Raw genomic sequence first — 23,496 nt, 5'->3', positions numbered from 1 at the left:
ACTAGCGATGGGTGTTTGGGCTGTGCAATCTACACTGTGCACTGGGTTGGAGGAAACGATTTCGCTGAGTAGGGATGGCAAAATACTTTTGTCTGTTGAAAGAGTTTGCATATTATATTACTATAAAACAGATGTTCCGGTTCTAGGTTTATGTTAAACGTTTAATGACAACACTGACAAGTCTATTCGTGTCCTCAGTCACTGGTGTCCTCATTGCGTTTATTTCACCTATATTCTGGTCAACCTTATCCTGCTTTATCTATATGGAGGTCGTAAATCAGTCTGTGATTGTGGACTCCTCGTGACCTCCAGTAACGCAGACAAAGGTGTCCACGGCACTGCTCTGTGGTCAATGACGGGCTACGCTGACGACCACGACACGTACGACGACTGCACACACATTGTACACGTTGTCTACAACCACACACGCCATCTAAACTGTACACGCCGTCTACATCGCACTCACCGTCTACGCCGTATTCGGCATCTATACCGTATTCGTCATCTACGCCGCACACGCCATCCACACCGTGCACGTCATCTCTACCGTCAACGTCATCTACACGGAACACGTCACCTACACCGTAACGTCATCTACGCTGTACTCGTCATATACACCGTCCACATTAAAGTTATTACCATCATAAAGTGAGCGAGATAGTGAATATTCATTTACGCGATCAATTGTTAAGCTGTAATATGACAAACGACATATAACAAAACTTAAAGAAGCCCACACAACAGTCTCTTAAAGTCACGGTTTTATCACAGTGGTACAAAGGAACACGATTGAGTCATTATAGATCAGAGATATTCTGAGAGAGGCTTGACTATGGGTAGTATATTTTCAAAGAGATAACATAAATCTGGTTTAGTACGAGGCCCAAAAGGATGTTTCATCTTGTAAAGATTCGGTAAAGATTTCTGGAATACCAACCTCCAGTGGTTGGGTGTCGGGTGGCCGACGCGGGACACAGGGTTTGCGACGGGAATTCTGGGGCGATTGCAGTGCTTAATTATTTGATCGCAAATAGTTCCTGCGGGGACATAGACCTGAAAGGCTACATGATAATGCCATTTCCCATTATTAACATGACAAATAACATATGCTGTATCTTATTCCTGTTTATATCTCGCTTGTCCAGTCTGTCTGAAGGAAACGTATCTGCGTGCATATGAAACTCATCAGATAGTGTGATATGTGTGATATAACATTGAGTACTTGAGGGCCGATAGGATAGCCCAGTGGTTAAAGTATTTACTCGTTATGTCCAAGACCCGGGTTTGATTCCCCAAGTGTAAGGATTCGGATCATACATTTTCAAGCAATAGCTTCAGCCACAAAGCAGATTTCACGTCTTGATTGGTCTCATTTATACATTATCACTCTTCATCGTACAGTTTTCATCCATTGTGACCTTGACATTGATAGACATACTCTCAAACCAGAGAAAACATTTCATCTAAGTGAGTAAAGTAAATCATCCCATAAAATCAATCATCGAGATACGAGGGTCATATCAATCATTGGGACACTGTGATCATATCAAGTAAGATCTATCCTTGAGACACCACTGTAGTGAACACTAAGTCCCCAGAACGAGACCTGTTCGTCACGTGACCATGCCCTAAGGGGATTTGATCAGATTGTTGCGCTGGTCTTAATAGGTTTGTTGCTTTAATAGAAAACTTTACTGGTGGACATCACCGATCGCTTCTTTGCGATAAAACCAGTTTGAAATGTGACATCGATTTAGTGTTTGACAACAGCGTTCAGAAGCGGCAGCTCATCTCCGAAATCTGACTGTCGTTAGGGAGATATGATCAGCGCGGATAAGGGGGCTGAAGTAACCTTTTGCCTCGTGTTTAGCGTGAATTATTGTCACGTTTGCATTTAGAAGAGCTTGTTTACGGTTTATCTTGAACAAATCTGACAATGATTGAAAAAAGACCAACAATCCTACTGCTGAAAACGACTGACCTTTGGCGCCATAGTCGCAGTATGTAATGTTTATCAATGATTCAAAGACCACTTTGTGCCTTTATGTTGTTACTTTAAGGAAGTATGATAAATGTTTCAGTGTCGAAATAAATGAGGACATTTGCAAACATCGCAGTGGAGATAATAATGCGGTTATATCTGGATTATGTTTGTAGCATAAATAAATTCAAAATTGAATCTGATTTTTGCCTGGGCTCCTACAAAGCGTTTTTTAAACGATATTCAAAACATATAACGTGGGTTTATTGTACCGACGTGGGGAGTAGAACCCGGATCCTCAGCGTGAAAGGCAATGCTTCAACCACTGGACTAGTGGAGTATCATGCTGATGGTTGTATGTCATTAAGTAGTATTACAACCTGCCTATTTATCCTGGTCAGTTTAGCTGTGTGAAACATCGTGACAACAGGTACCCGGCACTGCATGACGTCAGTGTCAGCTTGGCGGTGCCAGCATGAGATATGTCTGTCAAGGTCACTGGACGTGGAAAGTTTGCGTGTGTCGGGGACAACAATAAACGCCAGATATAAGTACTGCATAACATTCACGTACAAGCTGATGGGCATGGGGCGACAAATGCTGTATTGAAACACTTAATCACATGACCAAATAAGCTCGGGTTACAAAACACCGATTACACAGAGCGACGCTATACAAGCCATGCAATGCCGATCCCTAGCAACTAACAATAAAAATGTTACTTCATAATCCGACCCTCGGGGCAGTGAGGGGAAGCGATAAACGGCAAGATTTCTCGTACAAGCTGGTTAGATGGGGGCTCAAGATTGGCGTCTAATTTAACGCCGATCACTAAACCGCCTTTGCACATGACCGCTGACCCCAAAAATCCCCGCGACCCCTCTGGAAGCTGGTTGGATCTGGGTTGAGTTGCCAGCGCTGTGGTCAGTCAGGAGAGACAGGGGGTCATAGGTCACACAGATACGACCTTTATTAACTTGGTGAATGAAGAGTTGGATTTCAATCAATATTTATATAGATGTAGGTGCTGGGGTTTGGTGTCTCCAAGTTGAGCCACGGTATGCGCGCGCAGCTCTGTCTGGATATTACTGAAAAGCGTTCATGTCTTCTGTTGGGTCAGTTGTTTATAGAACATTAGGCTATCACCTGGCGGCGTCTTTCATGCTTGAATTTACCTGAGTCTTGTCTTAACTTCTTTCTGTGTAGTGTGTATCTATTACTAGCCTTCACATTCTGTGAATAATTGTCAGAACGATAAACGAACTGATATTTTGGTCAGAGTCCTAGTACCCGTCGCGTCACCACCACCATTTTCCGTTCTTCGCCAAGACTGTATTAGAGACATTAACGTGACTAAACACGACAATAAAAGTTAAATAGATGTATAAAAAGCACTTCACGTGTCCCCTGTTAACTGACACTCCGAAGGAAGCCATCACCATGCATCTACGCTACTCAGAAGAACATGTTACATTATTACGACATGTTTTGTATTGGACAGGTTACCTAGCTATAGTCATGTCAGCAAATCTATGTTCTTTGAGCTAAGAAAACCATGCAATATCTTAAAGAGGCATATTGCAGAACCAAGGAAGAAGGGCTCGGTGTCTGGATTTCATTCACTTAAACACGCATTCACCCAGACAGCCACCCAAGCACTCAACCACACAACGCACCCTAGCACTCAGCCGTACAACTCACCCACACATCTCACCCTGGCACGCAACTCACAATAGCACTCACCCACGCAACAGATCCCCCTAGCACTCACCCACGCATCTCACCCTAGCACTCACCCACGCAACAGATCCTCCTAGCACTCACCCACGCAACTCACCCTAGCACTCACCCACGTATCTCATCTCACCCTAGCACTCACCCAAGCACTTACCCACACAACACTCACACGCATCTCACCCTAGCACTCACCCACGCATCTCATCTCACCCTAGCACTCACCCAAGCACTTACCCACACAACACTCACACGCATCTCACCCTAGCACTCACCCACGCATCTCATCTCACCCTAGCACTCACCCACGCAATTCACCCTAGCATACAGCAATTCACGTAGCATACAGCCACGTACTAACTCACAACACAAATAGTTTACCGAGAGCTAGTTGTCTGGATAACACATCAGCCAGGTTCTCCTTCATTTCATCAGAAGATATATTACATTACCACTGTTTCATTTCTATATTGAAATGTATTTTGTGACTGACAGTTGACCTATTGTTCTGAGAAAGTGGGTCACAGAGTACATTAGCCGTTCAGGGGATCATTATAAAGCTTATTTTCAAAGCTACAACTGGTCAATATGATGTGCCATTATCTCCCTTATTACATAATGGCCGTGGATTTATCAAGTTGTCAATCAAACAGGCGCACTTATCTCACGATGGGAAACAGATTATTCATATATCGGAAAGGGGCAATAAGGTCGAGTGTTCTGGGAATATACAAATCAGCCGGAAATCGATAAAACTGATGACCCAGATTTCTGTAATTTGATTCAATATTGCCCTTTAAGTATGTGGAACAATTCCAGGACAGACAGGAGGTCGCCGTGGCCCTTGGGGTGGTATTTACTGTGAAACTTGGGCTGTATATGTAGTTTTTTTTATGGCTGTGTAAACTTAATACTAACGGAATGGCATAGTGAGGTTAATTTCTTCAAATTAATTCCTTAACACTAATAACTAAACAGACATCAAAATCCATGTACCGCAACACGGAAGTAGTGGCATATCTCAGGACAACGATGCAATACAAGACCCGTCAAGACCCGGAAACAACAGCACTCCGTTGGTCGGCGTGGTCTCAATGTATGTTCGGAAACATAGTCGCAAATGCATCGTCTTTTGTGAGATGGTGGGCAAGGAAGTCAGTAATGATGTCGAGTTAGACGGAGAGCAAGGAAGTCAGTAATGATGTCGAGTTGGATGGCTGAGCAAGGGAAGTCAGTAATGATGTCGAGTTGGATGAAGTGCAAGTAGGTCACTAATGATGTCGAGTTGGATGGTGACCAATAAGTCAGTAATGATGTCGAGTTGGATAGAGAGCAAAGAAGTCAGTAATGATGTCAAGTTGGATTAAGTGCAAGTAGGTCACTAATGATGTCGAGTTGGATGGTGACCAATAAATCAGTAATGATGTCGAGTTGGATGGTGATCAAGGAAGTCAGTAATGGTGTCGAGTTGGATGAAGTGCAAGTAGGTCACTAATGATGTCGAGTTGGATGGTGACCAATAAGTCAGTAATGATGTCGAGTTGGATGGAAAGCAAGGAAGTCAGTAATGATGTCGAGCTGGATGGAAAGCAAGGAAGTCAGTAATGATGTCGAGTTAGATGGTTGAGCAAGGGAAGTCAGTAATGATATCGAGTTGGATGGTTGAGCAAGGGAAGTCAGTAATGATGTCGAGTTGGATGGTTGAGCAAGGGAAGTCAGTAATGATGTCGAGTTGGATGGTTGAGCAAGGAAGTCGGTAATGATGTCGAGTTGGACGGAGAGCAAGGAAGTCAGTAATGATGTCGAGTTGGATGGTTGATCAAGGAAGGCAGCAATGATGTCGAGTTGGACGGAGAGCAATGAAGTCAGTAATGATGTCGAGTTTGATGGTTGAGCAAGGAAGGCAGCAATGATGTCGAGTTGGATGAAGAGCAAGGAAGTCAGCAATGGTGTCGAGTTGGATGGTTGAGCAAGGGAAGTCAGCAATGATGTCGAGTTGGATGGTGAGTAAGGAAGCCAGTAATGATGTCGAGTTAGATGGTTGAGCAAGGAAGACAGCAACGATGTCGAGTTGGATGACGAGTGAGTGGATGAATATTCCAGCAACATCACGGAAGTCAGCAATGATGTCGAGCCAACGCTTTAACCATTAGGACGGAGATGAAGAGCAAGGAAGTCAGCAATGATGTCGAGTTGGACGGAGAGCAAGGAAGTCAGCAATGATGTCGAGTTGGATGGGGAGCAAGGAAGTCAGTAATGATGTCGAGTTGGATGGGGCGCAGGGAGTCAGAAATGATATCGAGTTGGATGGGGAGCAGGAAGTCAGCAATGATGTCGAGTTGGATGGGAAGCAGGAAGTCAGTAATGATGTCGAGTTGGATGGGGAGCAGGAAGTCAGTAATGATGTCGAGTTGGACGGAGAGCAAGGAAGTCAGTTATGATGTCGAGTTGGATGGGGAGCATGAATGGGGAAGGTGAGAGGAGGGTGAAGGTGAGAGGAGGGGTAGTGGGTACTACAGATAAAGAGCGAAGTGCCACCTTAAGCAAACTTTTCAGTCGTAATAACATTGTGAACAGCTCCACTGAATGTTACCTTTCAGCTGACAAATCTTCACACCTTCGTCAACAGGGTTTACCTTTATTTTCTCCTGCAAATCACCTTCTTTGAAGCCGCCGACATAACGCTCCGAGCTTTATTTTAATAGAATTTTTTCTTTGCCATCAGCTCAAGGTAATTGGCGTAGTGTGTGGAGAAATATCGTCTAGTCGCTTTCTAACAAGTCACGCTGTATAGGTAGGTGTCAATGGGCTTTGCTGGGGCCCGCCGGGTAGACCGACAAATGCTGGAAAGTAACACTGACCCAGGTAAGAGAACTCACGAAAATAGTGTGTGTGTGTGCGTGCGTGTGTGCATGTGCGTTGTGCCATCTACGAGATCTGCACACCAATGTGACTTCAGCACTTGATGAATCTCCATCCACGTTAGTTCAGCATATAACAACCACACTAGATTCTGGGATTAGAAATCTCAATCCATGTTTTAAAAAAAAATTCATGTTGATCTGGTTGCTGTGTGTACAGCTTCGTTGCAGTATTACTCTAGGTGTCGGAATGACAAAATTTCGATCATGTATTCGATGTAGGAAATGAATACATGCCACTCACCTTACATAACAGGAAATAAAGAGTGTTATAAAGCGATGATAACACTGACACCAGCGTACAGCTGGGGTCGCGAGATCCACCTCCCGCTTTGAAACCCATCGCTGCGTTCAGCGCTCTGACGTGATAGGCGATCGATACGAAACAGTACAAGTTTCTTCAGGGTGTTTTTGTAATCTGGAAATTGCATGAATTTGTAATTCTAGCTAGGCAGTTTCCAAGAGGGTTTTCCAATTATTACATTTTGAAGGGAAAATATTCTAATCACGACAAAAATGAACCCTCAAAGAAAGGTGTCGGGGGATGCGATTGTTGACTGACCGGGTCGGGTGCGAGGTATCGGCTTCCCTAGGTGTTTCCCTGGTCGTCTGATTGGGGTAAGGACATGGACGAGAGGAGGGGCCAGGAGTCTTGTAGCGGGGATACCCGACCCCTGAGTTCCTCGCCCTGTTCTCGCCTGATTTCTTCTCTATATGGTTCTTCCACCTCAATGTGTGATAGGGGAGAGCTTGTTTTCTTCCGTTGACTGTTATTTTCGGTTGGGCGGTGTAACAATGTGCTCGGGGGGAATGCTATGGCGGTTGATCGTTTGTCTCGGGTGGACTGTACCAGGGGAAGCTGGTGTATTTGGGGTGTCAGTTCATGCGTGCTGCCTCTTTTGTGTCCCCTCATCGTCCCTTCGCCACGCACCATCGCTCACCCTCCTTAATATGGAAATGAAACATAATTATCTCCTTCAGACGGGGAAAGAATATTTCAAAGAAGTACACTGGATGACAATGGCGTATTTAAATAACCCGTCTTCTGGCAAACTCCCCGCAATGTCGGCCTACAAAGGAGAACGTGTCGAATTGACCAGGGCGACTCTCGTCGCCCACCGCGCTCAGATGTCACCCTCGCTACGGCACGTCTACCTTGACCAGGGGTCAATCATAAAAACACCCGTTACCTTTGAAAGAAAATCTTCTCAAAGTGAAAAATAACATTCTGTTTATCCTCTCCTCATTTCATTACTGCCAAATCTGCCAGTACAACTCACTGTCACTCAAAACTTAAATCGGTTTTATTTCGATCTCATTTTACCATTAATCGTTTTTCTGCTGCCCAGTGGGGATTGACGAATGCTATGGAACCATTAACTGTGAATTACGTCATCGATTTGCGTTACACGTCATCACGTTTTGTCGTCCTTGGCAGCCATGGCGGATCGCAATTACCACCCATTCCGCCGCCTCGGGGGTCAAGGAAGAGGCTAATTGTTCTCACCTGAGTTTAAGAGTGCGTAACAACTCATAACTCTCTCCGCTCATGGAAGACCGGTTCTCATAGCTAACATTCCTTTATTATTGTTCAGTCAGTCAAAGGATCTTTGGGGACGAAATTGCAATGCCAGAAAAGCAATTACGGATTTCGGCCCTGTTATTGAAAAAGAAAACATTAAAGGAGACAAATATTACAGAGACAAATAGTCGGTTTTGGTTTGGGAAGAAAATAGAATGTCTTAATTCAAGAACCCCTAGCGATGTCACAGCTTGACACGACCGCTCTAGGCATAAGCCAATAAATTACCCCAGAATCAAAGATACTATAGTTTGCTAGTGAAGATTATCAAGTGTGTGGTCCCGAAAGTTGGACTGGTCAGAATTGCAACATATGTTTTTGTTTTCATGAAATTACTTAAAAGTAAAGATATAGTATCTGCTTCATGCTTTGTACATGACAACCCAAATTAACTTTAAGCAGTTGCACGATCTCCCCTCATTACAGATTGTCGGTCTATCGCTGTGATTAAGGCCTTTTTGTTGCCGTCATTTGGGTCTCGTTTCATTCTTTGAGTTAGTGTGATCGTGTATTCGAAATGCCGATATAGATTCTGAATCATCTAATAGGAACCTGTTCCTGGTCATTCTGTTATTAACCACGGGATGAACTCCATCTTCGCCAGGACCGCGGGTTGGGCAAGTTGGGTTTAACGCCGCCTTGACTTCACTGTGTGAGGTAAGCTCTGCTCGGTGAATGTGACAGGTGCACATGAGGAAACTAATCACCGTATGTGTTTTACCTCTATGATACTGAAGCCATGTGTATAAAGTGTGCACACTGCATGTTGGCTTTATTCTGTTTGCCGATTGCATATTCCAGAGAACTAACTGTAGATGTGTAGCTACCGTCTTTATGCATGCACAACTGTTGGTAACTGAAGCTGGTTACGTATTAAATTCCTCTGAAAAACAAGAGATGTCATCTTGTCAAATTCAAACAAACATGATATCGATCCTATGCTAGGCCAATATAAAAACAAGTACAAAACCTCCATTCTCACGAATACACAAGGATATATAACACATGTAGGTTGATATGAACCCAGTCCGTCCGTCGTCTTCCCCTGCCCGTCCGTCGTCTTCTCCTGCCCGCCCGTCGTCTTGCCCTGCCCTGCCCGTCCGTCGTCTTCTCCTGCCCGTCCGTCGTCTTCTCAAGCCCGTCCGTCGTCTTCTCCTGCCCGTCCGTCGTCTTCCCCTGCCCGTCCGTCGTCTTTCCCTGCCCGTCCGTCGTCTTCTCAAGCCCGTCCGTCGTCTTCTCCTGCCCGTCCGTCGTCTTCCCCTGCCCGTCCGTCGTCTTCTCAAGCCCGTCCGCCGTCATCCCCAGCCTCGTCTTCCCCTGCCCGTCCGTCGTCTTCCCCTGCCCTCCAGTCGTCTTCCCCTGCCCTTCCGTAGTCTTCACAAGCCCATCCGTCGTCTTCTCACGCTCGTAAGGCGATGGCTTAGCATGCTGTGCATAAGGTTTGATCATATCCAAATTGCATGAAGTGTCCATGGAGCTGCAGACCTGTAAGCCGTTCTGTCACAGCCATTGTTGGAGCAACCTCATCAGGAGCCGCATCTAGTGCTGGCGGGCTGCGGACTGCAGCAGAATAATGCATGTGTATGTACCATGGTCTACTGTGAAGTGCGAAAGATACTATACCGATCATTTAATTTTGTCGTTTCTTTGATTTTCAGTTGAAGATTTATATACTATTCACACTTTGCTAAGGATCAAATCATGGATTCAACAGAAAACTATGATGTGGGGTCAAATTTAGTTTAAATATCTAAGCTTATTGTTAGCATGGATCCTAGGTTTCAGTATGTCATTGCATTTTGTGGATCCCATACCTGCTATTGACAGGTGTTGTTTATTTGTCAATGACTCGTTCCATGATTTGCAAAATGGTTGATTGGTGCAATGAAAACCAATATGTTTAACAAGCGTTAAACCTAAATGACTCACTCACTCACTCACTCATTCCTTACAGGGAAAGCTGTACTTTTAAGGTTCGTGATTATTCCACTGGTTTTGCGACACCTGCTGGTCCAGATGATTAAGCGCCTTTCATTTGCAGTTTAGCACAGGTGCACGTTGAAATATGCGAATGGCCGGCAAAAAAGCTATATCATATCACAGTTTGATTCCCAGTAGTAAATACCTTCATATCTGTGGTTAGATGAAGGGTCCCGCGTTATTAGGAACTGACTATCGTCCATCTTGTCGGCTTCCATTCATACATGGGTGGTTCAGACACCTCCTTCCCATCCATAACTTGGTGACACCACAGTTGATATATAATCCTTACATGGGTGGGCCAGACACCAGAGTTGATATATATAATCCTTACATTGATGAGCCTACAGCTGATATATATCCTTACATTGGTTGGCCAGACACCACAGTGGATATATATAATCCTAACATGGGTGGGCCAGACAGCACAGCTGATATATAAACTTTACATTGATGGGCCTACAGCTGATATATATCCTTACATTGGTTGGCCAGACACCACAGTTGATATATAATTCTAACATGGGTGGGCCAGACAGCACAGCTGATATATATCCTTACATTGGTTGGCCAGACACCACAGTTGATATATAATCCTAACATGGGCGGGCCAGACAGCACAGCTGATATATATCCTTACATTGGTGGGCCTACAGCTGATATATATCCTTACATTGGTTGGCCAGACACCACAGTAGATATATAATCCTTACATTGGTGGGCCTATAGCTGAATTATATCCGTACATTGGTGGGCCTACAGCTTATATATACCCTTACATTGGTTGGCCAGACAGCACAGCTGATATATAATCCTTACATTGGTTGGCTTACAGCTGATATATATCCTTACATTGGTTGGCTTACAGCTGATATATCCTTACATTGATGGGCCTACAGCTGATATATAATCCTTACATTGATGGGCCTACAGCTGATGTATAATCCTTACATTGGTTGGCCAGACACCACAGCTGATATATATCCTTACATTGGTTGGCCAGACACCATAGCTGATATATATCCTTACATTGGTTGGCCAGACACCATAGCTGATATATATCCTTACATTGGTTGGCCAGACACCACAGCTGATATATATCCTTACATTGGTTGGCCAGACACCACAGCTGATATACCAGTTCCCCATCAAACATACCTGTGCATCCAGTAATGGACAAAACAGATCAAAGGCAACGACCAGCGGAAATCCGAATATAATTTCATTTAAATACTGAATGTCGCGCCAACAAGTGGTGCACACATATTTCATCTGAACCTGTGACCGTCTCTACCATGCTGCCACATGCTTTATACCATGCATGATGTCTCGGGGATCTCCATGCATGCCGCATCTGAATTGTACACAGGGAACAATGAAGATGCTCTACCTAGAGTACGCAGTTCCACGTTCTTTATAAGGCTCCCCTATCAACTACTTGTGCTCTCAAGATGGTTCCGAAACAGGCACCCCGGGAGCGGGTCTCATTTGGGGCCAATATGAGGAATCCACGCAGATCTTGTGGAATGGATTCTTGGTTTGGCGGAGACGACAACAGGCTACAGGTGCGCACACACCATGGACAGCTTCCGGTTAGGGAAGGGTGATACAGCACGCGGAGGCGGCAATGAGTGTCTGGACGTGTTTGTGAGCGAGTCTGGGGTGTTTCTGTTGGCTGCTTACCACCAACTGGATCACAACAGACAAAATACAACCAATACCAGTGAAGCAGGGACTGGGGTCAAAACTGTGCACGTATTTTCATTAAGACGAAGGATATTTCGAGATAAGCGGATTTGGTACATTCTCGATTTTTACAAGTTTTTCTTTGTCTTATTTGTTTCTGTTTAGTGATATTTCTGTGATGGTTACATTATGCGAGAATAAATTAATCATTAATAAACACTTGTGGTGCCAGTCACCATTAAGTATACATAATTAAAGTGGTTTAAAGTCAGATGGCTTGGGTGATCCTGTTGTATGTGTACACGTAGTTGGTTGTGCAGAGAGGCGTCCATTAGACGTGTCTGAATGGTATGGTCGTGGGTTCGAATCCCAGGCAGCTACGACTTGGTTGTGACTGGGGTGTCATGCGTGTCATTAATTTCCATGAAAACAAACAACAATCGCAACAGCTACTATTAACACCATGAACCCATTACGTTATAAATATAATCACCCTGAATATATAATAAAAACTCTATATGCATATATTAAATTCCTAAACACAACACTTATACTGCATTATTAATATTCTTACAAGGGTCTATACTGTGTGCGTGCGTGCGTGCGTGTGTGTGTGTGTGCGTGCGTGTGTGTGTGTGCGTGTGTGTGTGTGTATTCACCATATACACTATACAAACAACAAACAATAAGATGACCTTAATGGACAATAGACAACGTTAACCAGCGTACATACACAATGTACACTTTAAACATCATTTACACTTAAACATCACATTCTAAACACCATATTCACGATATGGCTGCAATATTGCCGACGTGACGTTAAATAATAACTCACTCTAAACACCATAAACACTTTAAAGGCCACGTACACAATAAACACGACATAACTATAAATACACACATACAACATCCACGAACATCCCCTCATGCCAAATGTCTATTCACAGTAAGTACAGAAAGAGAGCGAATGTTGTTTTATGTCACAGTCCGCATTACTCCTGTATTACATGTTGAAATAGTTGTGTTTTGGCAGATCGATGAGGTCATTATATGACACGGTTTTAATAGGTATTGGCAGGCCACAGTGACTGTCGAGAAGAGCTGTGGGTGGTCGGCACATTGAATACACAACGTACCTCAACATGGCTGACTTCGTGTCCCAAATGCCGTTACATAGCGGAAATATTGCTGTGACATAGCAGCATGACACCAGCTACAGCACCATGCACGACCCGCAAGTAAGTACTACTGTACCACCGCAGCAGCATCGACGACTGCAGTGAAAAGCTCTGTTCCCTCCGACACTACAGAGACTACGTCCTCGGCATCCAGGTGTCTGATGTGGACAGCGGCGGCGATGTCCTACTCCTGCCGAAACGGCATTATCGTGGCTGCCTGTCACTTTCTAACGCTCCTGGTTTACTTGAAGTACGCTTGAACTTTAAATATTGACAGAAAACGTGTTGATTTGGCCGCTTCATTCTCCGTTAAACCAGCGTCCGTCGTAGCAGCTACCACCTTAACCCCAATAACAGAGCCAGGTAGCTAAACGGCAGTTGATTCTAGACGTGATGAATCCATTGAGTTGTGCAACATTTGTATGTTGAATAATGATCTGAAGGTATGATATATTGGTTGTTACTTTCTACTGACAGCAAACACAGAGATGATGAGAGTGTGGTTACGGGTCGTCAATATCATGCATTAGCGATAGAAAGTTAAATATTGCACCAGACGAATTTATGGAAATCTTGCTGTGTTCATACATATCACGCAGCTGGATTCAAACTCAGGTCTCATATTACGAGACATTATTTACGGTATGACAGAGTAACTGTAGCAATATCATCTTTAACGTCTTTTAGTAGTTTATGTTGGAAATGATAGAGTTCTTGCAGCAATAGCTAACTGGTGGAACTAACCAGACAACACACGTTTGGCGATGGATGCATCTGGACCAGGCACATCTGTGATTGAGAGAATGAGTGAGTGAGTGAGTTTAGTTTTACGCCGCACTCAGCAATATTCCAGCTATATGGCGGCGGTGTGTAAATAATCGAGTCTGGACCAGACAATCCAGTGATCAACAGCATGAGCATCGATCTACGCAATTGGGATACGATGACATGTGTCAACTAAGTCAGCGAGCCTGACCACCCAATCCCGTTAGTTGTGATAGAGAGACTGCGCAAGATTCAAAAGCGCCATTGTAGTGTCAGCCACAACCGTCTTTAACATAGGCACCGACGGTGAGCATACACGCATATACGTGTTGTTTATTCGAGAGAGTGACAACCATCACCGTCTTCATCATCAAAGTCAAGGTCATCCGAACCAAACACGTAGGACTACACTAAACATCTTATTCATCTTGTTATCTGGTCTCGGGAGAGGGTTGAAATTAAGCACATAGTAAAAAATTGTTTGCAAACTATGCATACGTTTAGCCATTCTACCTATTTTAAGATATTCATTTGGCTTACAGGAAGTACACAGGATATGACAAGGGTATAGGACATTCATTCTTCTGATGTCAAGAGGCTGAAGGTGTCGGGACCCGAGTTCTCGAACCAACCACATCATCGTGATGGGTCCGTCACCAGCTGTTACAAACCATCTCATCTACACCTCTCCTGGGAGGGCCATCTTCATGTGGTCACACGCATATACCGCGCTCGTTCCTGGACTGGCTGGAGCAGGGACGCCTAATGTATTCACATTTCAGAAAAGAACCGTTTTGTTTTTTAATGAAATATGAACATGCAGACATTTATTGTATTCTAGCACGGAATTGCTTCTTGGAGAAATGCTTTCATTTTTTTTCAAAGTAAGAAAAATATCGTTTCTTAGCGGTTCTGTCAGGGCGCACGTGCACATGTATTTATCGCTGAGTGATAATAATAAATCACATCACCCGGCTCAAAATGGTGTATAGAGCAGTACTTTAACCAGGTCGCTTCCAACTAAAACACCGTCACTAGCGCTAGACTTGACTTGATCCTTGACTAAAAGATACGATGTGCCACCATGTAGTATAGTGCACTGGCCTACGATTGAGGTGACCTGGATGCAGTTGTCCCCAGTGTGAAGCTCGTTTAGTTCCGGGTTAAAGGAGGCCTCCACCAATTTACACTGGTCGTATGATTCAGTGTACCGAGTTGTCAGGGTCGTTCACTTGGCTGACTGCGTGGCACAGTGCCCGACGTCGAGGCTGGTTGATCACAATATCGATAACTGGGCCGTCACGTCCAGACCCGACCAACTGCAAGCTACCGAAATATAGCTCGAATGTTGTTGACTGCGACAAGAAACAAACCAACACAGTGTTGACGTTCCCCCGAACACAGTGATCTACTGGAGTGTCCTCTGTAGTAGACATGGGCATTTGGTACTACGGAAATTCTCCCGTACATGACTTGTAAACCTACCCTTACTAAACCGCACGCTGAAACTCAACAAATGGTCAAAGTAAAGTTCGGAGTCGTGACACCTGTGCATTTTGATCGTCTATATAAACGAGGCCGTAGGTCCATAACACAGAACTATCGCTGGCTTCGACTGTCAGTGCTCATGGCATCAGCACAGATACTAGCTTTATGACATTGTCTCTTTCTCTTCACTGTTTAAACACAAGCAAGGTACAGGATGGTTTTCAGGGTAAGTGCGGTACGACTGCAGTTGAAGTCTCCGTCTGCGTCCCCGTTGTTGTCAACGACATGCCTTCCGAATACTGAAACATGCATCAGCGTCCCCCCATCCCCCGTCTGATGTAGAACCGGTGGGAGGAGGCTCTGGCGGGGGGAGGTGGGGGACACGCTGCAAGTGTCCGAGAGTTGAGCGACAGTGGCAGAGAGATCTGTGGGCCTAGTCGACGAAGGGAGCAAAAAGTCCCCAACCACAGTTCAAAGGCTGGAGTATTGACACTGCCCATGTCCCGGTCTTTGAGATGTATGTAAGGCTGACACATAGCACTAGGATGGGGATACGACGGGCCGGTACATTGATGAACTGGTATGTTAGCTGGGAGATGTGACGTTGAGGGAGTTTGACCACCGAAATGGATAGTCAGGTCAAGATGAAAGTAGGTTTCTGAAACAGAAATATCTTTTCTTTCTTCCCTTTAGCGTGGTTCAGATTTAGTTCACATGTCGTGGAAGGGTTAGCAGCCTTTGGTCTGGACTCAGACATGGACATGGGTAGAAGTGAAAGTGGACACGTGCTAATGGCTGACCAGTAATGACGTGAAGGTGGACACGTGTCGGTAGTGGACCAGTCATAACGTGAAGGTGGACACGTGTTGGTAGTGGACCAGTCATAATGTGAAGGTGGACACGCGTTGGTAGTGGACAAGTCATAACGTGAAGGTGGACACGTGTTGGTAGTGGACCAGTCATAACGTGAAGGTGGACACGTGTTGGTAGTGGACCTGTCATAACGTGAAGGTGGACACGTGTTGGTAGTGGACCAGTCATAACGTGAAGGTGGACACGTGTTGGTAGTGGACCAGTCATAACGTGAAGGTGGACACGTGTTGGTAGTGGACCTGTCATAACGTGAAGGTGGACACGTGTTGGTAGTGGACCTGTCATAACGTGAAGGTGGACACGTATTGGTAGTGGACCAGTCATAACGTGAAGGTGGACACGTGTTGGTAGTGGACCAGTCATAACGTGATTGTGGAAGAGAAGAGACGAGAAAGAAAGTGATCTCTGGTCGATACATGACAGATAGGCGTGGCGTCAACATGAACTGCACTGTGTTTATATACCGTTGCTTGAAGTAAGTGAATGCTTTATGCCGATGTCAACAATTATCCCAACACGATAGTCGTGTCTTGATTTAACAAGCTAGTGGGTGACACCAAGAGCAGCGGTCCACATCGTCGAGTCAGATGATCCGTGGTTAGCCAGGCAATACACGGTAACAACCTGAACAACATCAGATGGTTCTGAGGTCAGTCTGTTTTGTCCTGGGAGAGCTGCTATACAAATATAGACACACAGTCTCCATTGTAAGCGGTGAACCTAAAGTGGCAATATTGTCGACAGAATGTACCCAGGTAAACAAGCGTCACACCAATTCCATGTTTTACAGTAAATGTCTACGAAAGGTTCTCATCACATTGGGACGGTGGGGAAGCCTAGTGTTAAAGACCTGGGTGCGATTCCCCACATGGGTACAGTGTGTGAAGCTCACTTCTGGTGTCCCCCGCCGTGATATTGCTGGAATCTTGCTAAAAGCGGCGTAAAAGCATACTCACTCCCATCACATTACACGACCAGTATGCTACCAATAAAACAGGTACAACATCCATAGAGTTTATCGGAGTAAATATCACGCTTGCTCCATTCTGTTTCGGAATGAGTGGATGGATGAAACGTTGTGTGCTGCGTCAGTCATATTCAAGCAATATCACGTACTGTTTGAAAACATGTGGTTGATACCATGAGCAAAGATTCATATCAGCAGGCATGCTGACACTCAGTCATCAAAGTCACCCATTGTAAGCCCCGATCATGTAACCACGTGACCATCACGATGCCCCCGTTATCACCACGAGGTCAGTATCTGAAAACGAGGCACAAACAACTTTGAAGGGTGTCCCATGCTGTCTGACAACAAAGTGTCATACTCAGACAGCACACCAAACAGCCCCTGACAGTGACCCCATCCCCTATCTACGTAGCCATAACAGGGATACAGTTGCGAGACTTAAACAACGGCCTTTCTAATAAAGTAATATAGACTCCAACACAAAGACCAATAACACTCCGTGGTGAACAATAGACAACCACATGGTCCTCGGATTACTAAGAAGCTTGAAACTTAACTTGACATGAGTCTGTGTTCATCTTAATGCAAGAGTCTGGCATCGGGTCAAATTCACAGCCCAGGTTCGGGCAAATCGTGTCCGGATTTTAATAAGGTACACCAAGAGAGAATGTAGCCTTTGTGAAGGGTGGGCACATTTTGTTATTGTAAAAGCGTCTACTCGTTAACGGGTCCCATACAGCGACACATGCTATGTACACATTACCCGCGAGTACGTCGCTACATACAAAATACCACGAAGAATAGCGGCTTGAGTTTGAACATACACGGAGTTCTTCGAGGTGTGAACGCCTCTTAGATATACCGGAGCGCTTGATTCAGCGAATGAGGCTCGTTTATGTCGCGGGATATGGCAGAAAAAGACGTCTGTGGACAAGGATTTAAATACTCTACCGGTGCGAGTTGTTCAAGCGCCTGGACTAGTTATATAACACTGCGCCTTCAGAACGTATGCGGCGTACCCGACAGGGTCTGTAAGATATAACTCACACCTGGGTATCAACCCGCCTACGTCCAAAGGCCATTACTTGTCTGCTTGTGTACTTTGCTATAGGTTTTTTTACCACTAATCCGCACACCTGAGCAATAGGTTATCCCAGTCCGACCTGGAATACACAAGGCATATACTGGGGATCGAACTACAGGTCACAATCGTCCCAGATAGCTGTATTATCATTAACCTGTTCAATTCCTCTTGGACTTCACTTTGTTGATATCAACAAATGTCGGTGGGGTAGTGAGGGAGCGAAAGTTAGCGCCGCAATCAGTCCTGTGACATACAGATACATCCTTGAAGCATGCTAGTGGTGTGTCACACTGAACAGTGGTGTGTCACACTGAACTGTGTCACACTGAACAGTGGTGTGTCAATGTCACACTGAACAGTGGTAGTCAGTGGTGTGTCACACTGAACAGTGGTGTGTCACACTTAGACTAATGCTTAGTCTCTGAATATATATAATTTTGATAGTAACAAACAAGCCCATTTAAATTGAAAAGGAGCCCCAGGGAGACCAGAGATTCAGACCTGAGGAAATCTAGACTTGCTTTATTTAGGGCTTTAGCACTGCAGAGAGAGCTTGGCAGTGGGGAAAATAATGTGGTTCAGGGACTGTGAGACAGACTATGTCACACTGAACAGTCGTGGATAGCTTGAGCAACCCTTTTAAGTCAAACACAACGACATTCTACGACAGATGAGCAACTATGCCAGGAATAACGTGTTTCAGCTGCAGGTGTGTGTAAACTACGGCAGCAACATAAAATGATATACAACAGAAAATAATTCGAACCAAAGGGACCTTACAATGTTCAATATTCCATCCCGCGTCGCCACAATACCACGCCTACAATCTCCTCAAACAAATATCTACGTGCATGAGATTCCTTTTGACGCTTTAAACTTTCTTTTTTCTTTTTTAAAAAGATGTCATTTTGCGTCACTATCACGCGAACGCTATGACTTGGAGGAATGCTGATTACTTAACTGTTATTGTCTGAGGTTGTTTTTTCATAAAGGGCTAATTAAACAGATAAATGAATTTAGTTTTTGTCAAAGGGACCTTCAGTTTGATACAGGGGGTTGAGGACTCCGCTCGACTCGCGCCTGCACCGTGAAAGGGGCCAGTGAGCGCCAGGGCTCCCAAATGTTGACACTTGATAATGAGCAAAGCGGGATGAAATCACTACAAAGCACCACCGACCCCGCACCTACCTCCAGGTGTGATATTAGTCGGTGTCTGTGGACTTAGCCCAGACTCTTCTTGTTTACATACAGGTAATCGAAATAGCAAGAGCAACCGTAGTCAAGGCAACGCTAACCTTGAAGGTTGCATATGGGACATCTACCCTCTCGCTTCACTCGCGGGATCGCGAGTACTTGGACGTTGGCAGGAAACGGGTAGAGTTCCCTTGTCGCCAAAAGGGTTAAGGAGAGTTAGCGTGGAGCGAGTGAGGGCAATGGCAGTCTGGTCGTGGAGTATTGTGAATGAGATATTTAGAAAGCTGGAGTCCATATTGAGGTCTGCTCGTCAAGCTGGTGTGAGAATGCCTCTACATGGGTAGGTAGTCAGGGTGGTTTGGAGGAGACTGGAGGAGACCGACTGCTCGCACACGGAGCGAGGCGAGAGATAAGCCACGTCCAACTGTCAGTGGTTGATTTATTAATTACCCGTTGTCTTCATGGCAAGACGCGGGATAGCGGCTTGAGACAAAGTCTGTAGTGTGGGATCCCCCAGATGAAGGCAGCTTGCTGTGCTCTGTGCTGGGGTAACGGAGGAGCACTGTGAGCTGTCCCTTGTCTGGTGGTTGGTCACGCATTGGTACAGGAAGACATGTTTTGTTTGGCAAGGGAGATAACTCGGTAGACTATATCGAGGCTGTGTTTGTACACGCTGTTCTGGAATGTCAACGGTTGTGTGAGGGAGGATATGTGTGTAAGTTTCACACATATGGTTGCAGTAATGAAATTTTATCATGTAAACAGAACTCATTACTATTGTTACTGATACACCACGGATAGTTTCGCTTCACTTTGTCTATTTCAACGTTATTTTCCATTTGTACGATCGATCATTCATTCTCAGTGATGAACTGTTGTATGCTAGAGTTTTCCCTGAGTGTTGTACACGTATTGGGAGTAAGACATACTTTGATCAAGTACCCCCACATTCAGAAACATCTATAATCTGCTCATGTCCTGCCTTGCTTTGTTGTTTTCTATTGTTTGGGTTATATTTTGTTCCTTTATCTCCCCTTTGTCCTATGTTCTTTCTGTGTTTGGGTGGAAGGGGTTCCGTTGGGCCTACCATGGGGATACATGGACACACTGCTGTTGCGGAATGATGCCAACTTGGACAATATGTGGAAACATTCCCTTTTCACATGTGAGGACAAATGCACTCATCGGCAATGTTAATGACGTCAAACATACCTAACCGACAGGCGACGGTGCACTGACTGTGATTGCAACATATTTTCGGTCCATGCAGTTAATGTGTTTTATTATATTATATCCCGCATGGCCTGGGCAAGTCTATGACCATTGGTGCCAGAGGCGACGCAACCGGAGCGAAGTGTCACAAAGTTAGCCTCCTGCGATCTCCTCCCCTCCCGGCGCGTTAGCTCACGTTACTCCTCCAACTCTCCCCGGCATTCCTGCCACCAACCCGGCAGCGCCCAGACCCGTCTCCCCGGGTCTCACGGCTATTCTAAACCCATTCTGTACGTTCCAGCAGCAACAGTTGAAATCAGAAATACCACAAGAAACCATGGCCGGTATGGTAAAGCCAATCTGTTCCTCGAAAGTAACTGCGTTTATTTAACTATCGCGACCAAGCTGCTTACCTCCTATGCTGGCTGTTTATTCAGATGGTTGTACAGGAAGGCGTGCAGATAAAGTTACCGGCAGTTCCTCTATAACACCCTTCTTCACCGATCACATTTTCCATTCCGCTTCTTGCAGACTTTACAGGCTTCAAAGCGAACAGGGCTGAAACAGCTGGAGTCGGGAAAGACCGACAAGTCTCGCAGAGGCCATCTTTACCTCTCTATGAGCGAGAGGTGGGCATGAAGCGAGCTATCTCCATGGCTGCTGCTGTCACTGGAAGTCGACGACACCAAACCGTTCGCGCCAATTAGTATAGCATAACGGCAGACTGACACGGAACACGACTCACAGACGAGAGCCTCTTTTTCAACACAACCCACCAATCTCTTCGTCTCGAATTTCATGTTATCTTGGAAATTCGCGGAACCTTGCATTATGACGGCTGTTTGATGATTACATACTTGTATGACTTCCTTTTTCTAATTTATCATGTTTCCCATTAAAATGAGAAAATTTATTTTCAAGAGATTTTCTTTGAAAATTATATCTTTCTCTTTCAGGTGTGACAACAATAACGTTTGGAAATTATAGTATATGTATTACCCTGGATAAGTCTGGTATGTATTATATTTTCATAAACAGCCGTTAGTGTCATAAGACATCATGAGATTAATTCTCGTTTGTGCAAATGTCCAATCAAAGCCGCTTCACTTGTATGTTAATTGAATCCGAAGTTCACACTAAGAATTAGGAAATTATGGAAATCATTAAGTTAAGTAACGTATAAAGCACCTCAGCACTTTGATGGGTCTCCGTGATTGCCCGATAACGTAATGTCAGTATTTTGTCTTTATGTTATTAGAAAGTATGAACCAGACTCACACTCTGTTTTTATTTCTTCATGTGAGGATAACTAACCCATCACATGCTGCTTGTATATTTCAATTACCGCACGTGGCCGTTACATGCGAGACTTGGCTCAGCATCACTAATTGCATTACGTCATTCATCTGACAGCAAACAGTCTGCGCCTGCTCAGAAAATCAAAGGGGGGTCTTGTGTCACGTGACAGGAAGAGAGAAGGAAGCCATGTTGCCAACTTTGACTTTACCGGAAAATAAACTAAAGATTTGTGTTTTGAAAGGGGGAACTATCCCTTATCACATTTCATGCAAACCGTCCATCATCTCCCACTCGTGGATTACTAATGCTAAATCATTCACACAGAGACTTTCCACGACTGAGTGCGAGGGACTGGAGTTCGGATGATTGCTCTGAGAATGGAAAACAGATCCTTGGTCCAGATGGACAAGTGATTGGGCATCAAAGCGAAGAGGGTTGCCTGCTAAAACAGTCAAGTAACCCTTCGTACGCTGAGTCTGGCTTCGCAATGGGTAATTAATCTTCTGTATGAATATGGCACGTACATCAAAGGAGAAGGGGCACCTGCAAATTACATCATCATAATTAGGCTGATAGGGATATTCCGGGGAGGGATGTGTTCGGGAAACATATGTTAGGACAATACGAGCTCATACAAGATGGGAACCCGGCAGAGAAGAACGCTAAATGGGCAAAAACTATCAGTGATTATTGGAAACACTGCGCTGGAAACTATGCTCTTCCTACGGGCGTGGAGCTGTTAAGTGATTCGTTAATGAATCCTCAACATATTGAGATAATCTTTCCGACAGCTAACTGTGCTGAAACAGTATGTCACCTAAAAAAGGCTTGCGTTTATAGGTTTAAGGAGAATATGAGGGGATCGACATCGGCCTATTGTTTTTTGCCCTACAACTGAGGAAGTTGTGATATAGGAGGACAAAGCGCAATAAAACATACCATTGCTGAATGTTTGAAATATGTTATCCAGATTCCAGGGCGTGTGACACTCACGCTTTGGCGCTTAACTCCGGAAATGCTTTCGTCAAACTACCTTGACATGCGCAGAGACAGGGCATTAGCATACATGCTTGAATTCTATTACAATGTTCTAAGCCAGCTACAAGCAAAATATGTTCATGTGTTGCTTGGTTGATTATTTGTGATCACCCTTTTTAGTATGAAATATGTATAAACCATGAAAAAGCTGGCGACGAATTTTAACACACAGATGTTAAGAATGTTTTTCTGTGTTCAGCAAAATATTGGACCGTTTAAGGCGCCGTAAATCACTATTCAGCTTTACGTCCCCACTGCTTTCAATTATCCTGTTATTGGTTCGAATCTCTCCTCAACACAGCCGAGAAGCCCTGTGATGTCCCAGACATATACACTTACATTCGCATATTGAACTTGTAATTTTCCTCAGCTAACACTGGCTTGAAGCATTCAAGTTTAATGCAAAGGGTTCAGCACAGTTCAGTCGCGTAAACGACCTCCCTATTTGTTTTGTTTACCCATATTGACCTTATTCACAAACAAGAACACCTAGACTGCATGGACATTC

This window comes from Haliotis rubra, unplaced genomic scaffold (genome assembly GCF_003918875.1).
Source record: "Haliotis rubra isolate DU_JTF1 unplaced genomic scaffold, ASM391887v1 Scf749, whole genome shotgun sequence".
In the NCBI taxonomy this organism is placed as follows: Eukaryota; Metazoa; Mollusca; class Gastropoda; order Lepetellida; family Haliotidae; genus Haliotis; species Haliotis rubra.
The sequence above is the reverse complement of the archived record's forward strand: the minus strand, read 5'-3'. Positions refer to the sequence as shown.